The sequence below is a fragment of the Lutzomyia longipalpis genome, chromosome 3 (genome assembly GCF_024334085.1).
Source record: "Lutzomyia longipalpis isolate SR_M1_2022 chromosome 3, ASM2433408v1".
Taxonomy (NCBI): domain Eukaryota; kingdom Metazoa; phylum Arthropoda; class Insecta; order Diptera; family Psychodidae; genus Lutzomyia; species Lutzomyia longipalpis.
In genome coordinates, this window is record NC_074709.1 from 1912858 (window position 1) to 1929089 (window position 16232).

The window sequence follows — 16232 nt, forward strand, 5'->3', positions numbered from 1 at the left end:
GATGCGTAATCAGCTTGGTTTAAGGTGTTTCAATTTAAGACCAGTAAGTTAGAATGCCAGAAAAAAAAATAATCACGACTATTTTTTTGGGAGAGACTCTTTTTAGTTTCTCAGCTTGTCCCGCGAGAATGTTGTGGCAGCAGAATCGATACATACGGGAGGATTTTTCATTAAATGAGTTCTGAAGAATCTCCTACTGAAATCTCAACTTTACTTTTTCAGTCTTATTTTACCGAAACTTTTTTATCTTTAATCTACTCAGAGGCATTCCATAAATTTTCAGTCCACCAGTTTCCACATGGGTTCCGCAGCAGAGTGTTGTCTACCACAGAAGCACCACCAAAAACAACAAATTCGTGCCCCTCAACTTTTGGTGTGCGAATGACGAAGAAAATTCGAGTGAAAGAAATTTAGATTACAGCGTCCATTAATTGTGTAAAATTATCTTGCAAATTCATGAGTTGTATTTTGCGAACTTTTCTGCGTGTCTTTCCTTTTAAACTTTTGACTCTTGATTTTGGTTGGGATTTTTATGCTCGTTTGTAACTTTGTATGCTCCAAAGTGAAAGAGAGAAATGACTCTTTTGGGGTGTCCTTCAACTCTTTCAAGACATTTTTGGCATCTTCAACAAAATGAGTTTTGTTCATTTCAGCAATATGTCCGAGGAGGGAACATTATAAACTAAAAGCGATATTTTATCGACTTTTTTCTCAGAAGGTACATACCACTGTGTTCAAAAAGTTCAGAGTATATCTGAGCTTATGGCAAGATTTAAATGTGAAATTCTATAATTTCAGAGATTTTTTCAAAAAAATTTTGTAGTTTTTATGAATTTTTGAGGAAATATCTGAGCATTACAAATACGATCATATTTGCCAAATTTATTTTTAAAAGTGAAAAATTGAAAAATTATTCTTTAAGAGGTTCTAAAGAACTTTGGGATAGATTCTGATAAAAATCTTTTCTTTTCTTTTCTTACAATTCATCAGTTATAAGATTTTTGGTATTCTGGAAAAAATCTTAAAAGATTTTGACATTTTGTTTCTATCTTTAATCGTTTTTTTTTTTAAGGAAAATTACTTTTCCAGGCCTCTTTAGAGATCTTTCTGACTAATTTCCAGAACAACAAATTCTTTATTTTTCTTTTCTAGAACGGCAATAGAAAAATTTTAAAAACACCTATTTGTCAAAATCTTACAGCAATTTTTCAGGTTTTAGAAAAGAAAAAAATTTATCAGAATCTACCCCTTGTCAATGAATTTTAACACATTTGGATTTTATTACACCATATGGGACATTACTTCATTTTTTTACAGCACAAGAATAAGCTTCATCAACCTATTTCTAACTATTACAGCGATATCAAGATAAAGTTTTTCCCATGATCTCTAAGGATCTCATATTTAAACAACGTGTAGAAAAATAGCGTAATAAATTACTTTTCAAGTAAAAATCAAGTAAAATATCAGCAAAAAATTAGAAATTCACTCTTTTTACTACTTTACAGCCTTCTTAGACAAGAATAGACAATTTAGAATACTCATTTCACATTTTATACTCAAAAGATTATCAAGTTAGGGGACTTTTTGATCATTCCTACATACTTTTTCTGCTTTAACCATAGTCATAAATTCCCTCTTACCCAAAAACACCATTGGGAAGAAGAAAATATTCATCGGTTGATGGGATTTCTCTATCTCTTATTTCAACCTCTATACGTAATATCCGTAGTGCTTTGGGCTAGCACACCACTTGTATACATGCCGATATCACACACTGTCTATTGTGTGGTGTTAAACTGTGATATGAATTTTGAATATTTCCTCTCAAAATGGTGGTGTATTTTATGTATCACCAAAAAGTGATGCCTGAATTATGTGAGAGAGAGAGTTAAATTTGAGCCTTCTATAGGGGTATGTGCCCATTTGTCTGTGCGCCCCCTTTTCCAATCCTCTCTTCGCGTTTATATGCCGTATTTATTGTTGCCGCCGTGATGTTTATTTATTAATTCTTCACATTGTTGGAGAATTCATGATTCATGGACCTTGTGTGTATTTGTTACAAATAGAGAAAGACGCCTCACACCGATTTGTGTCTTTCCTTTCAGTTTGGAAAGAAACTGAAAATGGTGACGTAAGCTCTTGAGAATTTTTTTCTATATACACACATTTCACTTTTTAACATAGCTCATGGCTCTCTTGGTAGCATAAAATATTCAATGCTGAAACTTTTGGTTTTCTTTGGGAATTGTTGGTATGGCTTCTTCGACAATTTGAGTTTTATATTGCTAAGTTTTTTTTTTTTTGAGGTAAGAAAATTTGTAAGAAGAAAATTTATGTAATTACCGAAAAACACTCTCAATGGTTTTTTTTTTAACTTTCAGCTTCACACATTTTCCGGAAAAATCACCCGTTTTTTATGTATTCCTCAAATTGGACGTGCCGTCGCTACGAGGGTTCTTGTGAATTGTCTACGTTGTCATTTATAATCACTTTGTCGCGTAGAGAAAGAGTCAATAGCACATCGTCAACACCTGCAATTCCGCGTCACACACTAATTTGGTCGTGGGATTTCTTATCTGGGTCCCGTCACCCGGGTGACGTGATAAGGCGGCACAGGTTACACAAGTGCGACATAGGGCCGCACAGTGTGAACTTCTTCCCGAGATTAAAGGGGCCCTCTTAGAGGTTTGGGCTTGGAACTGAGGAACACCAAGTCTGGAGAGCGAACGTCGGGTGCTTGTGTGCACAAAAGCAGAAAGAAATGTACTGCAGCTCTCTTGGTCATCGTGTCTCGGGCTGGGTTCGTTCGCCAAGCGACCCGAACCTCGCACACATTCTCGCATTGCCTATCCGGACACAAGCCCCCAAGTACCATGGCATCCACGCATACACCCAGCCGAACCATGGGCACATTCTTCATCTAACACTGGGGAGTCTCGTGAGCTCCACACGGTGTCTTTCTTTCCATCGCAACAACTTCATCATACAATTCATGATGCAGTCAAGCTAATTTGCCAGCAGAGATCTTTTGTCCTTTTTTCCCCACCATCGCAGTGTGACTCCACTTGGGTCCATTTTGTGAATTTATGTCCTAGAAGAACACGCTCACCACCGTGATTCTCAAATTCCATTCCACCACAAGAGTCCCTCTGTCTTGGAGGTTCTTCACCTTCCCGCGCACCTTTCCGCTGCACCGCGTCATCTCACCCAAAAACTCCCCCCATCACACCACCTCATGATCGCCTCCCCCCCCCCCTCACCCACCTCATGGAAACATCTTGGCAGGGATTCTCAACATTGGCGTCTCTCCAGCCTAATGGATTTATTTTTGGATCTTGGCAGGTGAAGCACACGCTTAGCGCCGAGAGCCACAAACGCGCTGTGGCTTCTGCCATTGATTACATTGCAAAAGGTAGACAAAAGGAATGACCGCTGAATACTTAATCCACATTAATTAATCTCACTGGCGCTTCCATCTATTCCTCTTTTTTTGCCAATCTCCCTTCGCGACTTCCATTGCGTGGAGCATTTTGGAATGAAATATTGCTGGATTTTGAGCACTAAGAAGATGGTGGTGTAGTAAATTAAATCACATACATTTTGTTTAATTAGCTAATCATGCAATTAATCGAGAGCTTCTGGTTGGAAGTTGTTGTAGGTATAAATACATCAACTTCAAAGGGAGTTTTATGACTTCATTATGTTGGGTTTTTTTTTGTGGAATTTAGATGGTTTATTTGAGGTCATAAAAATTCTATTAAAATGTGTATTTAATGCGTTTGTTTTTTGTATTTAAACTTTACGATTATCTTTCTTGACACTATCATTTTTTTACATTTCAAAAATAATTTTCTTACGGCTAATTTCAGTTTTTTTTTTTTAAATAAGGCTTAGATTGGTAAATTGCTGTAGAAACTGTTTTTTGAACTTCAATAAATTATCAAAAATGATCGTGTAAATTATAATCATTTTCGCGTAATTTAATAGAGTTAAATGTGTTAACTTTACGAAGTTTTGTTGAATTCAATTACAATTTAGAAGAGAAAATAAATTACATCTTGATACTTTTCTCAATTTTTCTTGAATATTTAATAAAAAACAATTATGCTTAGTGCGATAAAAATTAAAAGTTATCGATTCTTTTCAATAAAAATTATCAGGTATACGTATTTAAGGCAATAGCAAAAAAATGAAAACGATAATTGCATAAAGTTTTAATTTTTAATGATAAAAGGGGAAATTATTTTTTTCTAAGAAATAATTTGCCTTTTGAAATAAAAAATAGATAATTTTCATAAGAATTTTGTCTTGAAAAATTGCCCCTGTGGGAGTTTCCTTGTGCGTAATTTAAGGGCGTTTGATTTTTGCTGATATTATACTTCCTGTAATTTAGAAGGATATTATAAAATATTAAAGTATAACTGCGTGAATTTATACTATGTGTTCCACGAAAAGCAATCAATGTGACAAATTAATATACATATTTAATGAACTTAACCTCTTCCTTTAATTTTTGCATTTTTTAGCAGTCTCTTTAAAAAATAATTTACAAAACAATCCATAAAAAATTCATGAAGTAAGAAGAAATCCATTTTTTGAGCATTGAAAAATTTTATTTTTGAATAATTTCATTGAATGAAAAGATTAAGTAATAAAATAAAACTTACCAAGACTATTGGTGGGATTCAGACAATTCAGGTATGTTTTCCAAATCAAGAACCTGCAATAGAAAGAAAAAAATAATTTCATTAGAAAAGTTTAAAATTGGGTATTGTCAAGAATTTTTGTATCTATCCACATTATTTATTATAAAATACATAATATGTAACTATAATGCTGTATCCAACATAGCCGATAATATGCTACTCTGAATTCCACTCTTGTCTTCAAATAAATATTCCACATCTGCCTCTCAATTCGCCACCAGACCACTCATTAGGACTGTTTCTCAATTCATTCACAGCTCTTCGCTCTCTAATTCGTGGTTTAATGGCGTTCTTTTTTATGGTCGGTAAATTTCCAAATTTAGGGATTTATCAATTAGCATATATGGAACGTTTCTCTAGCTTTAATGTATAGCACCATTATACATTTCAAGCTGACTCGCTGCTGGACTATGTTCCCATTTCAGTGAACCCATCATTCATGTAGCCAGCGTGGCTTTACACGAAAATTTCTGACATGTTGATGGCGAGGTCAGCAGTGGATGTACCACAATGGCGGCCCTATCTACGCATCTCTGTCCCGCAGTAAGTAGTTGGGGCTTCGGTGTGGTGGTTGGGGTATATCCGGAGACGCGTGAATTAGGGATTACCATTTCCCCCCTCGAGACTCGGGACGTGCCTTCCGCCCCTCGGGCGCCCCTCTAGAAGCAACACTTGTCGTCATGCATTATATTTCAATTAAGTGTCAGAGCTGTTTTCTATCCGAGAGCACTATTTGATTGCTTTTTTCCACCGTGCATGTTTAACATATCAAATGACCGTGGTTTCTCTGCTCTCGGCTCTCGTTCCTCCGCGGTGTTTTTTTTCTCCCCACTCTCCATACATTTCGTTCCTTTTTGCCAAAGAAGTCGACGAAACCCCACATGGAGCCCCAATGGTTTTGATTATGTATGTGTGTTTCCATAGAAGCCCATGGGGCGAGTGGGCGCCTTCTTGAGCCGCACGCAAAAAAAGCGAGCCACCTTCGTTGAACCGCAATTTGTTACTCCATCTCTTTCGCTCCCGCGAGCACCCCAGGGGGGCCCCATTGGCGCAAGAATGGGCGACAGCACATTGCGTAGCCTTCACTCTGCGCATGGCGGTTGCCTCATCATCATACCAATAAAAGTGTAATTGCTCCACTTGTAACATGGGAGCAATCGAGGCGACAAACACACCGAATGGGATGTTGAGCAGCTGCCCTCGATAGCCATCGCAGGAAGGTGTACTGCGAATCAGCAAAAACACCCATCAGGTAACACACAACAAGTGCAGCATCAACTCAACAGCCACCAAGTTTTCCCAAATGAATTTTCCTAATATTAAATCATCCATATTAGGATACGTTAGTTTGTCTTATGGGTACGAGCAACATGTGGATTCGAGGCCGAATTGCAAGAAATGTCTCTCAAAATTTGAAACAGATGTGCGATTTATTGAGACATGCAGAGAGAGAGAGACTCCTCCAGAGCCTCAGTTCCCAGAAGAACCATCTATAATACATTTTTCATGCTATGAGAGTTTTAAAGAAAAATCATGCAAATGTAGCGTTTGCAACATAATGCTGCATCATTACTATTTCCACGAAATATTTCATCTCTAGTTAAAAAAAAACTTGAAAAGTTTATGGAACATTTTCATAATTTAGAGCTGGGGTAGATTCTGATAAAATCTTTTCTTTTCTTTTCTTTTCTAACAACTTAAAAGTTTGTTATAAGATTTTGACAGATAGAGTTTTTTAATAGTTCTGTTAAGAATTAGTTGCTACACAAAACGGTCAGAGAGAACTTTAAAGAGCCCTGCAAAAGTAATTTTTCTTCAAAAACCCGATTAAAGAAAGAAAAATTAAATGTCAAAATCCTATAAGATTTTTCCCAGAATACCAAAAATCTTATAACTGACAAATTGTAAGGCAAGAAAAAAGTTTTTTATCAGAATCTACCCCATTGTCATGCTTTAAGAATTTTAAGAGAGAAGAATTTAATTTTATAATTTTTCTTAAGAAATTGTAAGAGCTTTTGTAAAACTGAGATTCAAAACACAATTTTACCTTGATTTAATAATTAAAATCAAAATTCTCAACCAAAAAAAACTGATTCAATAAATTAACAAAAAAAATTAATAAAATCACTACTACTAATATGGAGGGGTTTGGAGGCGCTCAACAACTTGGGCTATATCAATCAATTCGGAAAAATCTTCCAATAAAAATCTTAAAGATTCTTTAATTAAATTTCTTTTTTATCATAAATTTTTAACAAAACAATTTATTAAACCTGAGAAATCTGTGAAAAGTCTTTCAATTAATCACCTTTACAAGTTTTAGAAAGTCTTTTAAACCCACTAAAACCATATATTGATTTATGATTTCAAGCAAATTTTAATTATTTAATAATTTCTTCAATTAGTTGGCGCTAAATTCAATCAAAAAGACGCTATTATTGAGATTTTTCTTGCCCACTCGTAAATAAAAAAAACCTCACAGGTCTTAATTGATATACAGAAATTTCTCATTCACAAATTTTTGGTGTAATTTGGCTGACGTGGAGCAAGAGAAGAAAAAAGAGAGGTGAGAAAATTCCACAAAAATGGTACACTTTGTTAGCCCCAAATGGTGGTGTTGGATTTCAAATCAATTACCGTTGCGAGAAAAAGCTTCAACTTCTTGAATCGTGGAGCAAAAAAGAGATGAAACATATAATTAAGAAATCATCTTCTCAATTATGTATTCTGCCTTAAAATCGTATAATTATCACTAATGGACCCTTTAATTATAATATTATCAAATTAACTACTGCCTAGTCTAGTCAGTGATTCTCTCTCTCTTTTTTTTGTGTCCACTGGCGCTTTTTTTGTGTGTTTGTGTGTGAATTTTCACGCAATAAATGGATACCATGCGCGCAAGGGGAAAAATTGCCGCGTGGAAAAACCACAGCAGAGAGAAAATGAGCGACGTTCTCGGGTGTTATTTTTAATCATCATTCTTTCCTCCAGCTTTTTTTTTTCTTACACCACCGCATGGTCTCTTTCGTGCTTGAGAATGGCGAATGGTTGTGCTTTTTAATGAAATTCAAATATCTAAGGTCAGGGTTGGTGATTCTTCGCGCACGATTCCTCATAATTACGCGCGCGAGAAAATTGGAAGAAAGAAATAAGGAGCAAAAAGTGGGTGAATCTCCGCCATTAATTTCCGATGTGGGTGAAGAAAGTGGGTTGATCCTCGAGACAAAATGGGGCATACTGTAAGTGAAAGTGAGGGTGGAGAAGAATGTCGTGCACCTTAAGACTTTTACTTAAAGTGAGTCAAGGGTCAGCGGAGCGGCGCCCTCATGAAGGTCAAACCGTATACTCATCAGCATTTTCGGTCCATTAAAGCTTCTTCTTTACATCATGGATGAAGCAACAAATGAATTAACATTATGGTACCATTTTATTATTCATTGCAATGTGCAATATATTTGCACAAACTCATCCCAATTTCTTCTGTCTTTTTAGATTTTTTTTTTTGAGAAAATAGAATTAAAAGAAGAAGTATCTTGAGGGAAAATATTTCGCATAAGGATAAAATATTTAAAATATTTAAAAGCTCAAACCCGGAAGACTTGCAGTCCAGCACTTCCCACCCAACGAGTGCACTCTAATGACAATCTCAAGAAGGAATTTTAATGAAAAATTGCAAAATTTCGCAGTGTGTGGTATGTTGCAAGTTCTTACTTAATATGCACATACACACTCCATCTCCCACCGCCTCTCTGGTTGGAGCACATATGAGATTGACGCTCTGTGTATAATATTATGCCTTGTAAATTATTGCAACAGACAAAAAGGCACACAAAGAGCGCAAATGAGCATTTTCCATAACTAGAAGTCAAGGTTTTCAACTTTGTTGTCTCGCGAATGTTGAAATATTGACTTGTTGGAAGAGAAACAGCAACCAAGTAGAGTCACTAATAGCGCCACATTTATTGGATCTATTGTCTCTCTTTACCATCACGGCAATGCAATTGGGAATTTGCTACGAAATTGATGCTGGTACATATACCATCTTGCATTGTCTTGAGATTGGAGAACGTGTAGGAGAGTGCAATGGGAGTTATGCAGAAGGAGATTCCAATAGCAATCAATTTGTAAATTGCGCGATATTCTTAAAGTCATTTCAACTCTATAGATTAGCTTACTAACTCAACTCTGTGAAGTACAGATGCGTGAAAATTTGTAGAACCATTAAAATTGAGTGCTGGTTTTGCTTATTTTTTTTTCAGCTTATTTTTCTTCTTTTCCTTCTATCATTCCAACATCTTCGTTGATTTTTATTTTATTTTTTCTTTCCTTATATATCTCTACAAACATACACTTTTCCACCACACTGTATGCTACATGGTTTCTCAACATAATGCGACAAAGAATCGAAATCGTTCTGTAAATTGATCCAAAAATGCTCCCACTCGGGATCCATTGACTTGGGCACTAATGCCTAATTTATGCAAAACAATCTCAAGCAATTTAGGATTGAAATTTTATATAATATCCATGAGAGCGAGACTCTCAAGAGAGATAAGTGTGGCCCCATACGATTCAGCGGGGGGAATACATTATTTTGACTTGAAAATTGTCCTCTATATCTAAATTCACTTGAGAAACTCTTTCGTTTGCCAGCAATTTGAATAAAAAGTCTGGATGTCGCTGAAATTGCCTCCAAAACAACCCACACGCTACACTCTGTGGCAGCGATAAAAATGTATTACAAATTGCCATCTAAATTGTCTAGCACAAAATTGAGTAGTAGAAGTTCATATTTGAGACTATCTAAACAACTATCTCACTGTACTTGTCGAGTCGTTTCGCTGCTTCCGTTTTGGGGGCATCCGCAAGACCGTTGCAAAATGCTTTAGTTTTCAAATTAAAATTTTGATTCTTTGAATTTTTTCTTAAAATTCTTTACCAAAAAATCCAAAAAAAATTATTCTTACAAAAACTCAACGAAAGCACGTGCAGAGGTGGAACCCTCATGCCATGGAGTGGGTATTGTCGTAAAAACTTCTCAATAGGGAGCATGTGTAGAAAAGATGGGGACGATGGTATGGGGTGAGCAGTACACAAAAAAAACCTATCGTAGATGGTGTGTGTGGCCCCAAAAACACGCCTTCGCAACCCCTTTACACGCCCCTCGGAAAAAATGTCGCGGAAAAACGCCCTTGTGTGTCTTTCTTTTTTTCTACCTCAAAACTCGTGTGTAGAAAAATCCCACATGGCAGGCTAGAGGGTAGAAAAAACCCCGCGTTGACTTCCGACGGTGGATTTTTTCACCCCGAGGGGATTTTCTTCGCGTGGAAACTTTCCAACCATTTTTGAATGTTCGTTGAGTCTCGGGAATGTCTTTTTCACGGGAAATTGAGAAAATTCTACGTGTAGAATCATTGAGGAATATCACAATCTTCATAGCAGGGGTGGAATTTTCACAGCAGGGAATGAAAAGAAGTCTCGTGACACAATTTCCATTAATTACCATTTTGGGGAATTAGGACGAAATCGGGGAAATTCAACGAAATGGGTGAGATATTGGCGCAAAAGACGCAGGGCGGGGGTGGAATGGGAAATTAATGAAAATCGACCGTGTGCGCGCAAAGGGAGCGAGAGCATAAGCACAGGGGGTAAAGTGGAGGGTACAAAAGTCAATGAATGAGTGTGGCGCGGGTATAAATTAAAGGGGAACTGTAATTATGAGTAAGCTTTATAGTGGCGAATTTCTCAGCATAAAGCGCGCAATAATTTCTCAAATGGGTGAGGCGTGCGCCAAGCACAAATTAGTGCGGAAAAGTCCACGGGGTAAGGCGAAATGAAGACTTTAAGTGATGATAAATATTATCGGAAAAAAGGTAGACGCCAACATCATCGTATATTACCAATTATTGGCAACGTTTGTTTTCATTCAACTTTATCGCGCCACCATTCTTCCCGCGGGGGAAGTTTCCATTCTTTTTTCACACCAATAATTACATTGAATGAGAAAATACCATTGCGCGAGGCAAATGAACCTCTCCCGCATACAAAGCCACACGTTCCTTTTTGGACATCAAATTGGAATTCATCGCGGAGACAACTAAAGCATTTTTGGCATTAGTATTCCATTTGAGACTTCTCCCGGTAAATTTCTGTGCATGGAAATACCACAACTTCCTTCCAAAATATAATACTTTCATCTCATTTGAATATTACTTTGCTATACTATTTGCAACACTTTGCGTCAACTTTTTTATATATACTTGACCTTTTGCTTACCCACTATCTTTAACTTTTCCTCACTCCTTCTGAGTTACAAAATAATAAGTTTCAATAAAATGTTTATGCTGCAAATTCAATTCAATGAAGCTTTATACAAAAAAGTTCTCGGAGGAAAAGTTTTCAATACAAAAATGAAACTTTTTAAAGAAAAATGGAATTTTGTAATCGTTTTCTTTTGCTGTGGTAAATCAATTTTGAGATGATTTTTGTTGTTTATTGAAAAAGAATTTCTCTATGAAACTAAATCAATTTTCTTTAGATTTTACTTTGAACTAATATTTTTTTTTTATAAATTTCCATAATTTTCAAAATATCTAATCCAAAAATGATTTCTCTAAAATTCATTATAGATACAAAAGTTGCTCAATCAAATCTTTTCTCTTTATTTTGAAAAATCTTTAGGTACATATACTGAAAGATAAACTTACGACCCTTTCGACCCTTTTAGGACCCTCGACCGAGAAGATAAATTCATTTTTCTTTTCAACTATATCGAATCCCTAAGGTCATGGACAGCCCAGAAATTCCGCATGAAATCTCCAAAAGGCATACAGCCGAAGAATAAGTTGCAGAAAAGGAAATCCCAAAAGGGAAACCCATAAAGCCCGTATATAGACATTTCAGCATTGAACCGAACTATTATTACTTGGTGGGATACCTTCTTAAAACTACATTAAAATAGCCGATGAAAATATTTATGACCAATCTCACGGGTCCGTGTTCCATCCCTTCGTCTGGCCCGAGTCCCAAATGGATGTTACCGTCTTATGGGTCCGTTGCGCGATGCCCACCTTTAAAAATATATCAGTTGATTTTTTTCTGAGAACAAGCGCTGCCGGTGAGAAATCATTCCTTTTGCTTTTTCGAGAGATTGCTTTTAACGTTTTTTTGCGCTCTGTGTGTACGCAAAGTGATACGGGGGGAATTGTGGTGGAGTTTCGAGAAAGAGGAAAAAATGACTCGGAAAACGCCCATTTCGGACCCTTTCTGCGTCCATAAAATTCAACCATGTGAGGCACTTTGCGCTGTGCTTTTTTTTTGTACTTCTTCAACTCAAGTTGCATACCCCTTGGGTGCTGAATCGGAAGAAAGTGGGTGAGATATTGATTTCGTTGGAGAAGGTACAATCAAACACCTTCATTGTGTGTCTTTCAATTGCTCCCCAGTTTTTTGCTTCTTCATCTACCATCACAACTCTGTAATTATGCACTTACCGTGTGGACTCCTTGGTAGTTCATATGGAGTGTGGTAAACTCGAGCACCCTATGTGGAGAGTTATATTGCAAGTGTTGCAACATACATACAATTTACACAGCAATCCAAACAGGTTCTGTGACAAATTGTTTAATTTAATTACACCGAGAGATATAGAGTGGATTATGTAGTTCGATACTACATATAAGGAAAAATAACTAACGCGAACTGATATTAATTCAACGATATCTAATTAATTTTGTAGGTAAACAATTTTATTACCCACTCTATTATGTAAATAAATTACCTTCACATACTGTAATTATACATCGTGTATAAATTTTCTTTTCTTTCGTGGTTAAGAACTTACTTTACTGGTAGGGATTTCAATTTAATTTTTGAGTTTCATTTTAAATATAAAATTAATTTAATTTGTAAAACAAATTTTTTTATACATCATTTAATTACATACTTTACGCTGTCATTTATTTTTTTACCTAATTAAATTTTTAAGCCAGCTGAAGCAATTTTATTTCAGAAATCTAGCAAAAATCTAACATCAAAGTCCAATTAAATAAAAAAAAAAATATATAAATTAGCGCGTAATAAAATGAACTTCAGCGTAATTTATTCACAGTTTCGTTGTTTTTTTTTATATAAAATTCCACCTCTCTTAGAGAAATGTTTGTGGACTTTTATTGGGATATGGTTGATGAAAAATCTACCTATATTGGTCCCCGTCAAGTGAATTTTTAGTTCCCAAAAACGAGTTCCCATCCACATCACACAAATTCTATACATATTTATGTGTCGTTTTTATTATCAGCATTTAGCATTTACTGATTAAATATTTTTCCCATAAGATATTTACACTCACAGCGCGACATTACAACGAGGTGAAACTCGTTTCTTGTTGATGTGTTAAAGATATTTTTCTTCCAACTTTATCGCGCCATGTTAAGCGGTTGGGTAAAAAAGAGTTGGGGCAAAAAGAGGCACTCCGCGAAGCTTCAGGGAGTTTGAATTAAATAAATTGCCACGAAGAATTTCTTGTGGTAAATTGCCAATTTTTATTTTATGCCTTTTTCTGCGCTATAACCCCCTTTTGCGTGGCCAAGAGTTGGCCCCCATTTTTGGGTTCTATGGGCCCGCAAGGAGAGTGGGCATTAAATGATATGGAAAGCCACAAGATATGGCTCACTATATTTGGGCTTTGGGGAGCTGCACAAACTGCCACGGCATACGCTAAATTCCTAGTATCCAATTTAGGAAGCCATCCCCATATAGCCTTTTGTATGCCTTCGTGCACATCTTTCGTATCCCAAACTCGCGTCTGATTGATCTTTGAACCACATTTTGGGACTTTGGGAGTGAAGAAACTCGAGAAGCGAGCAATCCCCTTGATTCTTCAAAGTTTTAAAAAGAAAAATTTTAAATCCTAAACTCAATTTTTTTTTGTTCATTGGCACCCTTATGTTGTGTCCCTAAGGACAGTACAATCGGGAGTCACTCCTCGCTGTCAATTTATGGTGTACATAGTAGGATTTAAAAAAAAGAAAGAAAATGATATTCTAAGTTGAAATACTAGGAAAAGCATTAACAGCACATTCAACCCATATGAGGTTTCTTGGCTCGTTTTTTTTTTTGCTGCGTTCTCCTCCTTTTTCTCTCTTTCCATACAATAAAATATCACATTCAACTGACCGTCTCTGTGCCTATGGATAAAGAAAATATCTCAAGATGCTTCTTTTTATGCCTTCTTTTGACTTCTTTTTTTTCCTGCTGAATTTCTCTCTTCATGCTGGAGTTTATAAACAACTCACACACCATTTGATTCCCAGAGCAACTCAAGGCTTGTGTGCATTCTTGACCCTAATGCGATTGTCTACACACATACCATACCCCCAGTGCAAGAGGAGATCTCTTGGTGCACAGGAAATCGCATTACAAAAAAAAGATGAAATAAAACAGAGAGAGAAGCAATTTTAAACACAGAAAAAAATCAAAAGGAATAAATGAGTGTTTCATGATTGAGGCTAATTTTCTCATCACGTTTCCGCTGTTGATCCATGAAACACGAATGAAACATGAGCTATTAATCTTCTTAGAAGAATAGGAAAGATGGGGGTAATTTGGATCAGAATTAATACACTACTACCTAGGAAATATTTTAAGTCCACAACTTTGCCATATAAATTTTTTCTCTATTTTTAACAGAAATTAGTAAATTTTTCTTATGTTTTCAAACCCATTCAAATGGTTCAATTTGCCCCACACTGCGGCATTTTTAGTTTTTTTGTATTTCATGTACCAACAGTGAACCACTAACTAATAATTTTAAATGAATCAATTGAAAAAGATTTTTTTGAAATAAAAATTTATATTTTTTAAAAAGAACTTTTTGAAACTCAAAATTTTTCATATATTTTTTTTATCAATCTTGTGATGATTATCTAACATAAAGTCGTTCATAAATTAACTTTTAGGCTAACCTTCTGTGATTTGAGAAATCTTTTACAATTCATGATATCAAAATTGCCCTGGTCTTCCCTATTTATAAGAGACAAGCCAGATGAATGGGTAAATTGCGAAAATAAAACCCTCTTGAGTGGATTTTATGATTGGCCTGATGGAAAATTAATACACTGAGAAAAATAGTTGATAAACACTCATTATCATAATCTCCGGGTATGCAAAAATACTATGCAACGCATAGAATTAAATAAAAAAAAAACTTTAGTTAGTCTAAAGCAAAATACGTTGAAGCTATTAGAATTTAATCAAAAGTTTTACAGCCAATTAAAAAGATAAAATGATCATTAGATGTTTGATTTCTTAGAAAAAAAATAACACAATAAGAATGTTGTGGAAAAAAGAACATAAATCATTATTAAGGTGTAAAATTACATCCATTTAATGCACTTAAGCATAATTTGTAATTAATTCCAAACACAAGCAAGAAGAAGTAAAAAGCAATGGAAAAGAATTACAAAATGTAATAAAAAGAGTAACAATAAGAAAAATGACATAAAATGATTTTACGGAAGTAGATACCTATTTCCCTTTTTGAGAAAAACCAACAATAAGACGAAATTCTTCACTAATTGATCCAAATGAGTGGAGTTTAACGAACCACAATGGAAGGATGCTGTGAGCCATTGTCCCAATCCTCTCATCATATCCCATTCATCGTTTGGACGAACAAAGAGCCCATCTTGAGACACCTGCAGCTCTTTTAAATACCTCGCCTGATCATCTGATCTCTCTCCCTGTGTCTCACCTTCGCTCATTTATCTTACCATTCATTATCAAATTAATTTAAATTCTCTTAATTTATGCACGAAGAGAACTCGTCAGCTATCTTGGAGCCACTGTTGGTTAATTTTATTGCTCTGGCACTCTGTGGATGAATATAAGCGTACCATACCCCAGCAGTGCACGGAATATGGCGATGGAATTTGGTGTTTTGAAGAAAAAATCGGCACTTTTGATATATTAGTGATGCCAGAAATACTTGTGAATTCTTTTGATATGAATTTTTCTTCTCTCTAGCGCATACTTTCTTGAAGAATTTCAAAATTTGTCGCTCTTCTCTCTGAACTTTAGATTTGAAATTGGCATTTGGATGGGAGAATGGAATTTGCAATGTAGCAATTTCCTCAATTTCTACATTTTCCAGACATCAGATTTTTGCTCAATTCTTGAGAATTTTTTCTTACTTATATAGAATTTCCAGTAGAATTGTAATTTATAGAGTGAATTTGAAGAGGTGTTACACCCAGTAAAATATAACGAATTGGTCTTATGAATTTTGTACTCAAGTAACATTAGGCGGGTGAAAAAATCATATTACTCTATTTTTACGAAACTTTTATACTTTTGTGAAAGGAATTTTTGTTTGAAAATTTGATTTTTATTAAAGAAAAAAAAAAGAAATCGCTTCAGAATCATCTCATAAAGGATTTTTTCTTAATAAAGAAGTTTATTGCTAATTTTGTTGAATATTGATTTTTTTTTAATTCAGAATTTTAATTTTTTTAAACAGAAGAA

The 16232-nt window shown here is 35.3% G+C and overlaps 1 long non-coding RNA gene across 1 annotated transcript in view; it reads right to left on the reverse strand.

Annotated features, from left to right (window-relative positions):
• The window catches only part of LOC129794038 (uncharacterized), a 30329-nt gene that overhangs the window by 11275 nt on the left and 2822 nt on the right, over positions 1-16232 (reverse strand). Inside the window, exon 2 of the long non-coding RNA XR_008750990.1 lies at positions 2347-4723. This is a non-coding gene — a long non-coding RNA (uncharacterized LOC129794038). The remainder of the gene's footprint in view (positions 1-2346; positions 4724-16232) is intronic.